Genomic DNA, 9,960 nt, shown 5'->3' on the forward strand with positions numbered 1-9,960 from the left:
TGAAGATTCAGACTTGAATAAGTTGGTGTTGACATGTGTTTAATTCATAGCCTTGAAGGTACTAGATAGAATTTGCACATCCCACATCACCAGACTGGATCACATTTTATCTCATATGGTCAATAGTCATACAACCAACACAAAAAGGCTGTAAAGGGTAACCAGTCAGCAATGAATGTAGAAGCTGTCTGTAAGTGACATGCTTTCAGTCTAAAGATAAAACTCTATTGTAACAGGCAGGTATGCTCAGTAAGTAATTTGCCAGCATCAAAGTTATCTTATTTATATACCGCTAAAATACATGAAGAGCTATGTTTAGTGTGACATTGTATCTGTCACAAGGGCTACCTCTGCTTTTTTGCAGATGCATTACACTAGTGACTCATGTTAAGCTTGTGATCTATCAAGGCACTCAGACCCTTTTAATATATACTGCTGTCCAGAAAGTTTCATCCTTTCTTTCATCCTATGTTCATATTTTGATCTTTTCCAACCATATGTAAATATTTACATTTGTTCCTATTGAAATCAATCTTGCTCATTTTTGCTCAGTAATACAGCTTTCAAGATCCACCTGAATCTTGATAATGTCCTCTAAGCATTTGAATAGAATAGAATAGAATAGAATAGAATAGAATAGAATAGAATAGAATAGAATAGAATAGAATAGAATAGAATAGAATAGAATTCTTTATTGGCCAAATGTGATTGGACACACAAGGAATTTGTCTTGGTGCGTACGCTCTTGGAGTACCTAAAAGAAAAGATACATTCGTCAAGAATCATAAGGTACAACACTTAATGATAGTCATAGGGTACAAATAAGCAATCAAATCATATTAGGAAATATGGGGGGAGATTTGGTATCTCCCCCCATCAATGTGTCATCTGCACATTTATAATTCTATCCTCTAACTTCTCATCCAAGTTCTACCATGAACTTGCAGTAAGCCATTCACTACTTCCGTCCAGTTTGACCTGGAGCCAATGAAATTTACTCACTCAAAACAGTCGTTCAAAAACAGCTCCGAATCCATCAAATAGTAGCATTGTCCAATTCACATTTTGCCATCTTGTCAGCTAAAATCTCATGGGAAGTTTCTCTGAAGGCTTTGCTGACATCAAGGAACACTATACTACATTCCCATAGTAAACTAAACTGGTCATTCTGTCAAAAAGACAAAAATAAAAGCAACGAAGTTGGTTTGGCACCATTCATTCCTGATAAATCCATACAAGCTGTTCCTGCCAAGCTGTGCATTCTTTTTTTTTTTAATGCTTACAAACTGACTGCTTAATAATCTGTTCCAGAGTTTTGCGCCCTGTGCTAAATGTTAAGCTGACTAGATTTTAGTTACCGCGGTCCTTTTTTTTTTCTCCTGTTTGAAAATAGGAACAATATTTGCTCTTTTCTAGGTCTTTGGCACTGCCTATCCTCCATGATTTCTCAATGATCATGAAAGTTTCTCTGAAATCACGTTAGCAAGCTCCTTCAAGGCTCTAGATGCAATTCCTCTTGTCTTGGAGGCTTCGACTTATTCATGACAGCTAGGTGCTCCCTGTCCATTTTCGTACTAAACCATAGGATACTGCAAAATCTCCATTCCTACCCAACTCTGGGACCAGTGGTATTTGCTGGTTCTCTGAACTACTCAAAATTTCCACTACCGGTTCTCTAGAACCTGTCAGAATCTGCTGGATTTCACCCTTGGTTAGAAGACTTTCCTTTTGTCATTCTTTGAAGATGTTTCACTTCTCATCCAAGAAGCTTCTTCAGGTCTGACTGGATGGTGGGGAATGGAAGGTTTTATATTGCAGAATATAATCATTTGCATTCTTTTAGAGCAAGGGTGTCAAACTGACAGCCCACAGGCCGAAAGCCTCATGCACAGGCCACGCCCACCCCAGCTCCGTGAAGCAAAAAAACATGGTGACACATCACGTGATGGCAACATGATGCAGCAAGTTTGACACCCATGTTTTAGAGAGTCATTGAGGACACTTGGAGGTTTATCTGTGTCCTCAGGGTCACTTGGATAGTGGTAATGATTCCTGTAGTCTGCAATTTTTTCTGGGAATCCATTCATATCTTCCTATTTTCCCTACAACAAAATCCTGTAAGGTGGATTGGGCTGAAAGATAAACAGGCCCAAAGGCATCCAGATGATTTTCATGTGTAAGGTGTGACTAGAAGTCCTGTTTCTAACCTGGTGCCTTAGCCACTCAAAAAAGTCCTTTTCGTTGCTTTTAAATTCTCTAATTTTTTTCTATACTTGAGGTCTTTGTGCTTTCCATTGGCATCAGCTCCGTTCTTTTGGAAAATTGCACCCTTCTTTAATTTCACATATAATGTATTCCTCTTTTAGGTATTAGCTTAGTTAAAATCTTCCCATGTGTATGTATTTTACATTCTTCACTGAAGGGTGTGCAAATGTAGATCTGCCTTTGACCTGAAGATTTCTATCCATTGAATTCCACTTAGTATTTATCCAAACTTCTTGAAACTGGATTTTCTGAAGTCTAGTGTTTGTGCATGACTACTTTCCAGTTTCTCTTTTTGTACGGTAGTATCTTGAACAAGTTCTTATAGTTAGTTTCTCCCATCTTTTATCTCTTCAACCAGCAGTTCTCTGCTGGCTACAATACGATCTTGGAAAATTGCTTCTACTGTCTCTTCTTCAAATTTCTGGAAAATGAAACAATCAGCAAGACCATTGAGGAATATTGGGGAAATTGCATCATGGCTAAACTGATTTTCATCATTGAAAATGATGTTAAAGCCTCCTGTTATTACTATGCTGTCCTGAAAGTTTTGTAATCTGGTACAGGGAAGCACTATATACTGTAGATCTTGGTTATCTTTAGCACAATCCAACTGTTGTGGCCTGCCAGCAGCCAGCAGAGCTGGCAGTAGATTCGGACAGTGAGAAGGTTGAGGAGGAACGTGGGCCAGTCCTGGAGTCTGGGGAAAGCTCGGACGATGGCTCTGAGTCAGAGAGGGGGCCAAGGCCATCTGTTAGTTCTTTGCTGCCTCCGGAGTCTCCAAAGTCTGACATCAGCGAGATAGAAGAACAGCGTGAGCATGTTCCCAGTGTGTGCATGCGCAGAGCTGCCAGGAGACAGGAACAATTAAGGAAACAGGGTCGACTTGGGAGTAAGGCTTGGAGATGATTGGCCCTTCCCATAAGACATAAAAGAGAAGCGAACGGGACATGAGCTTTTGCAGGAAGCAATTAGTTCATCTGACCAATTCAAGATTTGAAAATTCTGTTTGTGACTCTGTGCCAAGTTTGGCCTTGCCCTGCATCTGGAAATTAGCTCCTTGGCAGCATTCCATATGAGATAGGTGGGTGTTGATAACCTTCCTCTGAAAGACTGTTTATCAAGCCTTGTGGACTGCAAATGAAAGTAATTTACAGCTCTATGAATTAAAGAGGTTTGCCGGAACTAAATTTGTGCTGTTTAATTTCTACGGAAGTTTAGGTCAGAACACCCACAACAATATATTTGTTGTTTCATCTTGTGTTAGAACATAGAATAATAGGGTTGAAAGGTACTTTGGAGATCTACTAATCTAACCGTTGCTTAAGATGGAGACCCTTATACTATTCTGGACAAAATTCAAATTCAAAACCTTTATTGCCAGAGTACAACATGTGTACAATGAGATTGGCTGAGCCTCCCTTCATGCACACACACACCCAACCCAGGGGTGAAATGCCCCTGGTTCGGACCGGATCAGCCGATCCATTAGCAATGGCGGCGGGTAGTTCAGAGAACCAGTAGCAAAAATTCCTGCCCACCCACCCCCAATGCCCATGCCCACCCAATCGCCCGGTCGCCCACTTGCCTGCTTGGCCGCTTGCTGCTTCTTTCGGGCTCACTCGCTTTTCCTGCCTTGCTTCGCCTGCTGCAATCCATTGCATCAGCTAGCAGCTGAATCTGCCTGCCTTCAATCAATCCAATCGGTGAGCAACTCAATCTGCCTGCCTTGTGCCTTCAATTGGGTAAGTAACTGGGGGTTTTTTTTGGGGGGGAGCTTTAAGAAAATAGTTAATTGGGTTTTTTTTTAGGAGTTTTATTTTTTAAAAACATAGCAATTTAAAGTTAAGGAAGTTTTAAATTTAGCTGCTTTTATCTAAAAATATAAAAAAACTAAAATATTTGTGCAGTTTTCTGAGATTTGGTGTAGTTTCTGTAGTGTTTCACTCTAACTACACAAACACACAAAATCTCACAAAGCTGTATGTGGCATTTTGTGTGGAAAAAGTGTGAAACTTGGTTTTTGAGCTTTTTGTGGCTGTGTGAGGTTCCTGTTTGTTGCAGGGGCCATTTTGGGTCAAGTGCAAGCTGTTTTTACATTATGTGTGAATCAGTTTTGTTGTGTTGTGTGTGTGTAAAGTTGGTTTTTGGTACCTCTTATTGTTTTGTGTACTTTGTTTATTATTTTTATTATTTATTATTATTGGCCATGCCCACCTGGTCAGCTGACCACCAAGCCACTCCCACCCAGTCACCTGATCACCAAGCCACACCCACCAATTAAGCCATGCCCACAGAACCGGTAGGGAATATTTTTAGATTTCCCCCCTGCCCCAATCCAATACAACTCACAGTGAAAGACAGTAAAAGAAAAGAAAAATCCCTAACCCAGTGAACCCTACTAACAAACACACAATCCTACAGCACCATGTGAATTTATTGCACATCATACCGGCCCCGCAAGTCAATCGTACTATGTTGTTGCAAAGTTATTTTCCATTCAGAAGCCTGACAGCCCACGGATAAAAACTGTTCTTCAGCCTGTTTGTGCGGCTGCTTATGCTTCTATATCTTCTTCCTGATGGCAGGAGAATAAAGAAGCGCTGACCAGGGTGTGAGTCATCCCAAATAGCTGTCCAACTCTTGTTAAAAATCTCCAGTGATGGAGCACCCATAACTTCTTGAGGTAGGCCTTTCCATTGATTAATTGTTCTCGCTGTCAGGAAATTTCTCCTTAATTCTAAATTGGATCTCTATAGGTTCCATCTGTTATTGCTTCTTCTCCCCATGTTCTTAACTGGTCTCTTGAGCTCATAAGGGTCTATTCAATGGTTGGACTATTATCACAGCCTCACTCCTGTCAGATTTAATTGTAGATATCATGCCTAAATAGTCAATGTAAATGGCTGAACTGTGACTACTAAAATGAACAAGGGGAGATCAATAGCTAACTGCAGAAGAGAGGTTATCACTTGAGTTGCCTCTGTTAGTTTGAAAAATTTCCAATATTTACACACCCTTTTCTTGGATCTCATTCACTTCTCTAGTCAAACAGGTGCTGCAGATTTTTCTTGACATGAAGTAAAAAAAAAAAGAATGAGTTTAACAGTTATTTTTTAACGAAATCGTGTGTGTGTGTGTGTATATATAGAGATGCACGTACACACACACACACTCATTGACTCTCACACATAGTGAGCAATTTCATGGTGGGGATGGAGTAAAAAATGTTTTCTCCTCCAGAGAATCAGGAGGGTGAGTATTTCCATTCAAAACAAATGCATTTAAAAAAAAAAAAAAAACCTTATTTCCAACAAGCTCTTCAGCAATTTTATACTGGCACCAGGCCACGTTTTAGTAAATCATTGTGAATTTTTTTTAAAATGTGAAACCTGCTTGCAGCTTTTTTTTCTCCGAGAAAGCCCAGTATTCTAGACTAATAGATCAGTTTGAAAGGAAAATGAAATGTGGAAACATAGCTTTGGCCAAGTCAGCAGTGGGAAATAACAAAGAACACAGAGGAAGGGAAAGGGGGAAATGGGACCACAGTTAACCCTCATCTTATGACCACAATTAAGCCCAAAATTATGTTGCTAAGTGAGAAATTTATTGAGTGAATTTTGCCCCATTTTACGACTTTTCTCGCCACATTTGTTAAGTGAATCACTGCAATTTCTTAAATTAGTAACATGGTGGTTAAGTGAATCTGGTTTCCCCGGTGACTTTGCTTGTCCGAAGGTTGCAACAGGTGGTCACATGACCCCAGGCAGTGGTGGGTTCCAACCGGTGTTACCACTGGTTCTCTTCACACAGGCGCTTTGCACGTGATCGCAAGCTCCGCACAAGCGTGTTAGGTTTCTGCCCAGTTGATATGTGGCAATCCCCTCTGCCGTGCCTATCAGCTAGGCTAAAAAACAAGGAATAAAGGTAGGAATAAAGCAGGAGCGGGCAGGAGGGCCCAGCTTCCAGTCAAAGAAAACCAATTCAGTGACATCACATCACATGTTGCAAGTCAAGGACTACCTGTAATTCTTGAGGCAATGTTATTCAAACTCTTGTTGCTTGAGCTTTTGTGAGAAGAAATATCCATCTGGTTCAGTTCCAAGCTGAGAGAAACACACTCAAAACATGGAGGCTGATTGGAAAGAAGGTTTAATGATGAACAGAACCACAAGCACATGGTTCTGGTGCAGCTGACCAAATGGAGTTGAGAGTTTTTATACCTTCTCTTGGGCTCTGCACTTGAGCATCCTGTTCCTGTGCAAGAACATGTATTCTATTGGCTGTTGTCAGACTCCCATGGGACCATGTAGAGGTCATAGCTGGCTCTATAGGCAAAGTACAAATCCTAGGTATTTGTCTGAGCTAAATTTGGTTGAAGTTTGGATTGCTCTGAGGGTGATGCAATAATTCCTATTGTGGCTTAATGGATTTTCCCTGTGTTGGATCTTGAGTGATGGCTGCTTCTAATTCTACCATTCTGCCTTTATTTCAAAATATCCTGTCTTAAATCTGCATTTCTAAAACCTGGCCTCAGTATTTGCTGAGGCTATTAAGGAGAATGGGGCAGGGGTGGGTTCTACTTAGCTTTACTACCGGTTTGCAACGGGGCCACATGCGTAGAAGCGTTTTGATGATGTTGGAGTCAATGGGCGGAGCCTCCCTCCGGTTTTACTACCAGTTCTATAGAACCAGTCCGAACCTGGGGAAACCCACCGCTGGTGTGGGGGTTGCTTTCTGCCTCTAAAAAACACCCATGTTTCTCTATTTCTCCCTTTGGGGAAATATAATAATCTGCCCTTTTTAATATTCCTCAAAATATTTCATTTTTCTAGGAGGGGAGGGGATTCCCACACTTTCAAAGGGTGCCCGCTCAGGATCGCATAGGATGCACTTATTATCATATAGCAAGGTTTAACCAGTAAACAAACGCATACACATGTACATGTCTCCTTTTGGCGCAAAACTTTGTCATCCTACTCATGATCTTTACATATGGTACTACAGTGCTGTACAAGTGGAGTGGAGTGAAGGAAATGTTGAGGCCTCTTTGACTCTGGTAATCATCTACTGGCATGAGAAGAAAGGGAACATCCGGGATTAATCTTTGGCATGAAGGGATCACATCTGGAATGCAACAATCTAAATGTTAGCAGAGCACGGAGTACTGTGGACAAGCTATCTCTATCTGAGAAGAGAAGCAGTATGCACACACAGCACTCAGAAGGCTTTTCATGGCCCTCTAGTGACAATCTTTGTCCCCAACCTGAAAGCCGATTCTTTCTGGACGAGACATCTATTGTGAGTTGTCCTTTATTTAGAATGGCCTTAAGGTTCTTAAACAATAGTCAGCTCATCCTATCTTTGAAGTAGAAGTAGAAAACATTTAAGGGATTGAGAGACTGCAACTCAGCTTCCCAATCTTGCAAAAAAAAAAAAAGCTTCAAGGGAGTCTGGTGATTGTGTGATCACCCCAGAAGGGTTACAGACAGACATAGTCCTTCCTTTGTCCTTCTTGAGAGTCTCATTAAGGGATTGGGATAGAAGCAGTTTGGGAGACTCACAATCATCATCTTGAAAATCCAAATTTGATCAGTTTCAGCAGCAGGCTCTCAGTTGCCAAAGTCACAAATGGGAGTATTGGTAATATATGTGATACAGGACCATGGGTGATAAACAATTTGGTCCCTGTCAATTTTGGGGGATTTCAATTTTCATCAGCTTATACCAAAATGGACAAGGGCAAGGAATTATGTGATCAGAATCCCAAATATCTATAGGAGATCAGACAACCTGGTAAGGCCACACTTGGAATACTGCATCCTGTTTTGGGTGCCACAATATAAAAAAAGATGTTGAGATTCTTGAAAGAGTGCAGAGAAGAGCAACAAAGATGATTAGGGGACTGGAGGCAAAAACGTATGAAGAACAGTTGCAGGAACTGGGTATGTCTAGTTTGATACAAAGAAGGACTAGGGGAGACATGATAGCAGTGTTCCAATATCTCAGGGGCTGCCACAAAGAAGAGGGAGTCAAGCTATTCTCCAAAGCACCTGAGGGGAGGACAAGAAGCAATGGGTGGAAACTAATCAAGGAGAGAAGCAACCTAGAACTAAGGAGAAATTTCCTGACAGTTAGAACAATTAATCAGTGGAACAACTTACCTCCAGAGGTTGCGAATGATCCAACACTGGAAGTTTTTAAGACGTTGTTGGATAACCATTTGTCTGAAGTGGTGTAGGGTTTCCTGCCTAAGCAGAGGATTGGACTAGAAGACCTCCAAGGTCCCTTCCAACTCTGTTATTCTATTCTAACCTATTTTTAATTTCCTTCCTCTGCTTTAATGCATTACATGACACGTACCTGACTACATATCATTTAATGATGAAGAGCCATAAAAAAGAAGAATTGGGCCATGGATTTTTGGAAACAGGGATCAAGGGACCTGGGATCACTATAAGTACTCCATACAGAAGCTCCCTATGAGGAGACCATAAACCAGGTGTCTAAGAACTAGGTCATCACTAGCTAATGCTTTAACAGCTGATAGAGCAGACAAACCAGTTACTTATCAGTCTTTTGGTTTATATATTTTATGTCTATTCATTTTCTTTTGTTTCCATGTATCTGTATAAATTAGCATATTCATTTTTCATGTACAGTCTCTCAAGAGACCCTACGGAATTCTGGTAAACTAACAAAGGGCAATGCAGATTTGATTAGAATTATTTTCAGTATGTGCTTTTTCCCTTTTGGCACGTTCAAATGCATTTAAAATGAGGGGGGGGACTTTACCAAATAAGAAATTAAATAGGGTGATATTTGGGATCAGCTATTGCCTAGGACCCGGGGGCTATTTCTAACAAACAAAGTTTAAATTTAATTATTTGAATTAAATAAATAAAACATAAAATCATATCTGTATATCTTACCTTGCAAAAGAAAAGAAAAGAAAAAGTCCTTGAACTCTGCCAGGGCACTGTTCCTTCTATCTGTACAAAGAAAGACTTGGATATGTTGTTTAGAGTTATGGAAGATGCAGCCCAACAGTATATCCAGTTACCTAGGAGGTTCTTTACTTCTGAAAAGAAATAAATAGGAATGTACTGTTAAAAACTCATGTTTATAGCCTTGTGTCCATCACCATACAAAACCTTTGCTAGACGAATTCTCGAATACAGCTCATCTGCCTAGAATCTGCACTGTATATTGGACATTAATACAATTGAGCGAATCCAGGGGTATTTCACGAGAAGAGTCCTCCACTCCTCTGCTCACAACAGAATACCTTATGCCACCATGCTTGAAATTTTGGGCTTAAACAACTTAGAATTACGCCGCCTTTGGTCTGACCTAAACGTAGTACACAAAATTATCTGTTATAACGTTCTACCTGTCAATGACTACTTCAGCTTCAACCACAACAATACACAAGCACACAATAGATACAAACTTAAGGTAAACCACACCAAACTCGATTGCAGAAAATATGACTTCAGCAACAGAGTGGTCAATGCCTGGAATGCACTACCTGACTCTGTGGTTTCTTCCCCAAATCCCCAAAACTTTCACCTTAGACTGTCTACTGTTGACCTCACCCCATTCCTAAGAAGTCTGTAAGGGGGCATGCATAAGCGCACCAATGTGCCTACCGTCCCTCTCCTAATGTCCCCATTTATTCGTATCCATTTCATGTAT

At 40.6% G+C, this 9,960-nt stretch overlaps 1 long non-coding RNA gene across 1 annotated transcript; it reads right to left on the bottom strand.

The window, feature by feature from the left end:
* Positions 1-6,396: 6,396 nt before the first annotated feature.
* LOC148114954 (uncharacterized) lies at positions 6,397-9,487 on the bottom strand. The gene is made up of 2 exons (XR_015732922.1): positions 9,195-9,487; positions 6,397-7,389 (listed from the first exon to the last, which is right to left on the bottom strand). It is a non-coding gene; the product is annotated as an uncharacterized LOC148114954 (long non-coding RNA).
* Positions 9,488-9,960: the final 473 nt, after the last annotated feature.

The sequence above is a fragment of the Pantherophis guttatus genome, chromosome 3 (assembly GCF_059756535.1).
Source record: "Pantherophis guttatus breed Tessera chromosome 3, ASM5975653v1, whole genome shotgun sequence".
In the NCBI taxonomy this organism is placed as follows: Eukaryota; Metazoa; Chordata; class Lepidosauria; order Squamata; family Colubridae; genus Pantherophis; species Pantherophis guttatus.